Source organism: Engystomops pustulosus, chromosome 10, assembly GCF_040894005.1.
Source record: "Engystomops pustulosus chromosome 10, aEngPut4.maternal, whole genome shotgun sequence".
NCBI lineage: Eukaryota > Metazoa > Chordata > Amphibia > Anura > Leptodactylidae > Engystomops > Engystomops pustulosus.
This window is the reverse complement of record NC_092420.1, coordinates 32,744,845-32,752,968: the sequence shown is the minus strand read 5'-3', so window position 1 is coordinate 32,752,968 and position 8,124 is coordinate 32,744,845. Positions and strand designations below refer to the sequence as shown.

Genomic DNA, 8,124 nt, shown 5'->3' with positions numbered 1-8,124 from the left:
CACTTATAGTTTCTTATATGATCAGTGGATTTGCAGTCCTATAAAATTTTGTGTTAGTGAACTGCATAAAAATGGGGGGGGGGGGGGGTTATTTATCCTTAGGGCAGCTCCCTGTGACAGTTCTATGTCTGTCTTTGGAGTTCTGCTGCCAGTTAGATTCCTTTAAGTGACTTTACGTCTCTGGTCGGAGGATTTCTCTTTCTTCTTCTATCTGGAGGATGTTTTGGTTTCTACCAGATGAGAACTCGTCTATGAAGATTTAGAAACATAAAAAGTTATGCCTGCGATGTATGTTCCCCCCATGGCACACACACCCTGGAGTCCCATATAAGATCCATGTCACCCTGCACCCCACATTACATCTATATTACCGTGGACCCCACATTACATCCATATTACCCTGCACCCCACATTACATCCATGTCACCCTACACCCCACAATACATCCATGTTACCCTGCACCCCACATTATATCCATGTCACCCTGCACCCCCACATTACAGCCATGTCAACCTGCACCCCACAATACATCCATGTCATACTGCACCCCCACATTACATCCATGTCATACTGCACTCCCGCATAACATCCATATCACCCTGCACCTCACATTACATACATGTCACCCTGCACCCCACAATATATCCATGTCATACTGCACCCCCACATTACATCCATGTCACCCTGCACTCCATATTACATTCATGTCACCCTGCACCCCACAATACAGCCATGTCATACTGCACCCCACATTACATCCATGTCACCCTGCACCCCCACATTACATCCATGTCACCCTGCACCCCACATTACAAACATGTCACCCTGCACCCCCACATTACATCCATGTCACCCTGCACCCCAAATTACATCCATGTCACCCTGCACCCCACATTACATCCATGTCACCCTGCACCCCCACATTACATCCATGTCACCCTGCACTCCACATTACAACCATGTCACCCTTCCCTCCCACATTACATCCATGTCACCCTGCACCCCCACATTACAGCCATGTTAACCTGAACCTCCACATAACATCTATGTCACGCTGCGCCCCGACATTACATCCATGTCACCCTGCACCCTACATTACATCCATGTCACCCTGTACTCCACATTACATCCATGTCACCCTGCACCCCACATTACATCCATGTCACCCTGTACTCCACATTACATCCATGTCACCCTGCACCCCACATTACATCCATGTCACCCTGTACTCCACATTACATCCATGTCACCCTGCACCCCCACATTACATCCATGTCACCCTGCACCTTCACATTACATTAATGTCACCCTGCACCCCACATTACATCTATGTCACTCTGAACCCCCACATAACATCTATGATATGCTGAACCCCCATATTACATCCGTGTCACCCTGCACCCCACATTACATACATGTCACCCTGCACCCCACATTACATCCATGTCACCCTGCACCTCACATTACATCCATGTCACCCTGCACCCCACATTACATCCATGTTACCCTGCAACCCCACATTACATCCATGTCACCCTGCATCCCACATTACAACCATGTCATCCTGCACCCCCACGTAACATCTATGTCAAGCTGCACCCCACATTACATCCATGTCACCCTGCACACTCACATTACATTCATGTCACCCTGCACTCCACATTACATTCATGTCACCCTGTACCCCACAATACATCCATGTCATACTGCACCCCACATTACATCCATGTCACCCTGCACCCCCACATTACATGCATGTCACCCTGCACCCCACATTACAACCATGTCACCCTGCACCCCCACGTAACATCTATGTCAAGCTGCACCCCCCACATTACATTCATGTCACCCTGCACCCCACATTACAACCATGTCACCCTGCACCCCCACGTAACATCTATGTCAAGCTGCACCCCACATTACATCCATGTCACCCTGCACCCCCACATTACATCCATGTCACCCTGCACCCCACATTACATTCATGTCACCCTGCACCCCACAATACATCCATGTCACCCTGCACCCCCACATAACATCCATGTCACCCTGCACCCCCACATTACATTCATGTCACCCTGCACCCCCACATTACATCCATGTCATACTGCACCCCCACATTACATCCATGTCACCCTGCACTCCACATTACATTCATGTCACCCTGCACCCCACAATACAGCCATGTCATACTGCACCCCACATTACATCCATGTCACTCTGCACCCCCACATTACATCCATGTCACCCTGCACCCCCACATTACATCCATGTCACCCTGCACCCCACATTACATCCATGTCACTTTGCACCCCACATTACAACCATATCACCATGCACCCCACATTACATCTATGTCACCCTGAACCTCCACATAACATCTATGTTATGCTGAACCCCACATTACATCCGTGTCACCCTGCACCCCCACATAACATTCATATCACCATGCATCCCCATATAACATCCATGTCACCCTGCATCCCACATTACATCCATATCACCCTGAGTCCCACATGACATCCACGTCACCCTGCACCCCAAACTACATGTCACCCTGTACTCCACATTACATCCACGTCACCCTGCACCCCAAATTACATGTCACCCTGTACTCCACATAACATCTATGTCACCCTGCACCCCACATTATATCCATGTCACCCTGAGTCCCACATGACATCCACGTCACCCTGCACCCCAAATTACATGTCACCCTGTACTCCACATTACATCCATGTCACCCTGCACCCCACATTACATCCATATTACCCTGCACCCCACATTACATCCATGTTACAATGCACCCCACATTACATACATGTCACCCTGCACCCCACATTACATACATGTAACCCTGCACCTCACATTACATCTATGTCACCCTGCACCCCACATAACATCCATATCACCCTGCATCCCCATATAACATCCATGTCACCCTGCATCCCACATTACATCCATGTCACCCTGCACCCCCACATAACATCTATGTCACCCTGCACCCCACATTACATCCATGTCACCCTGAGCCCCACATGACATTCATGTCACCCTGCACCCCAAATTACATACATGTCACCCTGCACCCCCACATTACATGCATATGACGTTGCACCCCATATTACATCCATATCACCCTTCACCCCGCATTAAATCCATGTCACACTGCACCCCAATATTAAATCCATGTCAACCTGCATCCCGCATTAAATCCATGTCACCCTGCACCCTACATAGCATCCATGTCACACTGCACCCCCACATAACATCCGTGTCATGCTGAACCCCAACATTACATCTATGTCACACTGCACTCCCACATCACACCCATATCACCCTGCACCCCACATTACCTCCATGTCACGCTGCACCCCAACATTACATCCATGTTACAATACACCCCAACATTAAATCCATGTCATGATACACCCCTACATTCTCCCACTGCACCCCCACATTATATCCAAGTAACACTGCACATCACATACACCCCTGCATCCTCACATTATATCCAAGTCATGCTGCACCCCACATTACATCCATGTAACCCTTCACCTCACAAAGCATCCATGTCACACTGCACCCCACGTTTGCTCCCCCTGCACCCCACATTACATCCATGCCACACTATACCCCACATTCCCCGTGCATCCCCACATTACATCCATGTCATGCTGTATCCCACATTACATCTATGGCACCACATATTCTCCCCCCTGCACCGCTACATTACACCCTTGTCACACTGCACCCCATAATATGTCCCCTGCACCCCCACATTACATCCATGTCACACTCCACCCTATATTATTCTCCCTGAACACCCACATTCCCCCCCCCACCCAGTAGCCGCAATCCTTCTGTACAGCTCCTCCCACAGAAAAGTCACATGGTCATAATCTCATTGCAGGTCCTTTAGACCACATCTACTGCAGGTAATAAAGTTAGTGCTGTTCCACCAGCACCCACCGCTGATGACAAGCCCCCTTCCCCCAGGCCTGGCCGTCCTAGGCACCGTATCCCTGGTGCCTATTCAGAAATACGGCCCTGGATGCAGGACTAAATCCATGGAAGAGTGATTGTTGTGTGGGGCTGAAAGGACAATGGGGCAGATTTACTTACCCAGTCCACTCGCGATCCAGCGGCGCGTTCTCTGCGGTGGATTCGGGTCCGGCCAGGATTCACTAAGGTAGTTCCTCCGATGTCCACCAGGTGGCGCTGCTGCGTTGAAGTTCCCCGAAATGCACTCAAGTACACCGGCCTATTCCTAGTGAAGGTAAGTGCAAGTTTCGCGACACTTTTTTTTTTTTTTAATGCAGCGGTTTTTCCGAATCCGTCGGGTTTCCGTTCGGCCACGCGCACCGTTTTCCGTCACATGCATGCCAGCGCCGATGCGCCAAAATCCCGGGGCAATTCAGGGGAAATCGGCGCAAAACGGAAATATTCGGGTAACACGTCAGGAAAACGCGAATCGGGCCCTTAGTAAATGACCCCCAATATATAGATGAATGGATATATACATGTATGGAAGTACATTCATCTATATCTGCAAGGTGGAGCTATCACCATTGCTACTATCTTCATTGTCATTGTGTTTCTGGGCCTGAAATCCAATAAAGTACACAATAGGACCAAGGTTGTCTGTCCTGGATTATTACCTGGATGAGTGGTATAAAGTGTACTGACGATTCATACATCATACTTCATATTCTTATCACAAGACTTAGATCAGTTATAGCCAGAAGCCCACAGTGAACACAGAGGCATAAGATATACATATATCTCATGTTGCACCAATTGGGTTAATATACTATTTAGACAATTTTATAACAAAGATACACAAAGAGACTTGTATGTTTTTGTGATAGCGCAACTTTATTGGAAGCTCCTAAAATTGAGACACATGACAAATTTCTACATAGAAAATATTGTACTTTCAGGAACTATGCAGTAAATCCGTCACCTTTACATTTTACAGTAGATCGAGATGTAGTAGATCTACCAGGACATTCAATTAGTATTTTTTTCTGGTGCACTCCCAATTAAATCTTTAGCATATTTATTAACACAAGCACATATTAAGTTTGCATAATCTTCTTTAGTAATTCCCTTTTCTTTCAGAGCATTGACCTTTTCTAGCAATTCCTTGGCTGTTTTTTCATCCTTAGGATTCTGTAAAGTAATACAAATACATGGAGGTTAAGAAGGAGAAAAACTACCTTCCTGCTTTCTTGTGTCCTGCACAAACCAATCTAGGGGCATCTGCTAAAATCTACAATGGACTGCAATAGTGAAGTATATATATGGTATATATATCGTACATAGTACCGTTAATCAGGTAACCACGTGTACTTTGTTGGTATGAAGTAAAATAACTATTAGCAGTGTATTGCTTTCACAATGTGCTGCTGTTGTCCAATTTTATTGTGTACCCCAAGTTTCAGTCCCTTTGCCATGTGGCATCCCGCTATGTCTATGTGCTATGTTGTAATGAGAATTTATAGCCTTTCTATAAATAAAGTTAGAAAAAAAAATAATTAAAACTATCAGTTTTACACATAAAGTGTTGGGAAATATTAATAAAGATTTCAGAAAGTACCTTATGACAGCCTTGTGCTAAGAATGTATGAGAATAAAACACAACTACTTACCTTTAAAATGTTTTGAAACTGTTCTTTTATGAATTTGTCAGTCTCTTCTCGGCTTGCAGTCCCATTAGGAGCATGCATATCAAAAAGATCAAACAAGCATTTAATACATCCCATAAAAGTTTTCTCCATTGTTGCTGTTTTCTTTATGTTGAAAAACCTATTGGCAAAAACATGTTCATAATTTTGCATAAAAATCATTCTATCTCCAGTATGTATTGTGAAATAGCTTATTGTTAAAAGGTGACTAATGATTCATAAAACTAATGACATGATGACATGTGGTAGTCACACCTTGGACTTTTTGATGGGTGTAGGTATTGGTGCCATAAAATAGTGCAGAAGTATTCAGCTTGGCATTGTGGCCTTCCACTGCTTAAAGGGGTGTTTCCATAAAACATGTTAAGCCCTATCCATAGGCTAAGGCCTTACTTGCTTATTGGTGGGGGTTGCAGTGATGGGAGCCCTACAAATCATGAGACCGGTGGTCAGATGTACCCCTGTCACACCCCTCGCAGCACCACTGAGATGGCTAGAGCAGCCGTTCATATCTCCCTGACAGAGATTGCTGAGCGCCATACTCGTCAATCTCCGTTTGCATGCGCAACCGTCCATCTCAATGGTGCTATGAGTGGTGCGACGGGGGTACATTGGACCCCCATTCCATTGATCTGTAGAGTCCCCATCACTGATCAGCAAGTTATGCTCTACACTGTGGACCTGCACGACCTGGACATATTGCCAATCTGGCAAATTGATGACCACTACCTATTAGTCAAGGCAGTGATTGGCCAGGTGTATGCCATGGCTAGCAGTTAGGGTTGCCAATTTGCTGGATTGGCTATGTGGTCGCCAATCTGGCAATATGTCCGGGTCGCATGGGATGCAGCCGAACCGAAAGTTAAAGTTTGAGTCCACTCATCTCTAGTTATTAATAGCCTAGATTGGAAAAACCCTTTAAATGTATGCATATGTATTAAAGGGGCATGTTTTCATTAGGATATGTCATTATTGTATGACTGAGATCTGTCCCTCTGCAAAGATAAACTTACAAATAAAACCCAATGAGGATGCTAGAGGTCATGCATAAAGCGATGAAACGGCCAATCAATATATTATCACTTCAGAACCTGGGAAGGCCTCTCTAAATGGTCACTTACTTTTCATCAAACTTTTAATAAAATAGTAGAACATCCGAATACTGATCAGAGCAAAGTGCTTCCTTGTACACTTACTTTGCCTCTAATGACCCTCTGTTTTTTTCTCCTATTCTGATTTTCACTGTGAATTACATTGACTTACTATCATATGATTTACTATCATAGCCTCATTACATTCTATATTTTAAAGGTATCGTATATACTCGAGTATAAGCCGACCCGAGTATAAGCCGAGGCCCCTAATTTTACCACAAAAAAACTGGGAAAACCTATTGACTCGAGTATAAGCCGAGGGTGGGAAATGCATTGCTCACAGCCTCTCCAGTATATAGCCTGCCAGCCCCTGCCCCAGTGTATATAGCCCCCCCTTCCCCGTCGTGCAGCACAACAATACCGGATGGATCGCACAGAAGATCTACGGGTGCCGCCAGAAAGGTGAGTTTTGATTTATTTATTTTTTTGACTCGAGTATAAGCCGAGTTTGGGTTTTTCAGCACATTTTTTGTGCTGAAAAACTAGGCTTATACTCGAGTATATAAGGTACATTTTTGTTATCATATCCATAAGTCAACAGTTGCCAACACTAATTTCCCAAATACACAAAACAAAAATAATTTCAACGTAAAAATAGCAATAAAAACCATTGTATACCTCAATGTGAAAATGAACATGCTTTGCAGAATCTTTAGTACAGTCCATACAATACTCCTACTCCATAAAAGTCTAATGGTGCCCTATGAAGACCCTGTACATTTCAGAGGTTGTATGGAGTGGGAATGTAGTCAGGGGCATGAGCCTTAATAGTCATGTTATAGGTAACAAATAAGTTAAAAAGGATCCATCAGCATAAACTTACCAAATTCTCTGAACAGAGATGAAATATGGAGCTAAATGTTAAGACACACTGCCTTATATATACTTATATATGCAGGTTGCAGCTATTTTCTATGCATAATTTACCCCACCCTTAACCTGTTCAACATGTAAAACCGATTATATTCTAGGTCATCCACCTTTTAGAAGAGTCAGCATGCTGAGTGCACAAATTTATAGATGTAAATTATTCATCCTCTATACAGGCAGTCCCCGGGTTACATACAAGATAGGGTCTGTAGGTTTGTTCTTAAGTTGAATTTGTATGTAAGTCGGAACTGTATATTTTATCATTGTAATCCCAGCCAGAACTTTTTTGGTCTCTGTGACAATTGGATTTTAAAAATGTTGGGTTGTCATAAGAATCAGGATTAACACTAAAGCTTCATTACAGACACCTGTGATACCTGTTATATCTGTTTATTGTAGCCTAGGACTAA

The 8,124-nt window shown here is 44.5% G+C and overlaps 1 long non-coding RNA gene across 1 annotated transcript; it reads right to left on the bottom strand.

The window, feature by feature from the left end:
* Positions 1-4,852: 4,852 nt before the first annotated feature.
* LOC140103666 (uncharacterized) lies at positions 4,853-7,797 on the bottom strand. Its single transcript, XR_011850160.1, has 3 exons — positions 7,668-7,797; positions 5,655-5,811; positions 4,853-5,175 (listed from the first exon to the last, which is right to left on the bottom strand). It is a non-coding gene; the product is annotated as an uncharacterized lncRNA (long non-coding RNA).
* Between the last annotated feature and the right edge of the window lie 327 nt (positions 7,798-8,124).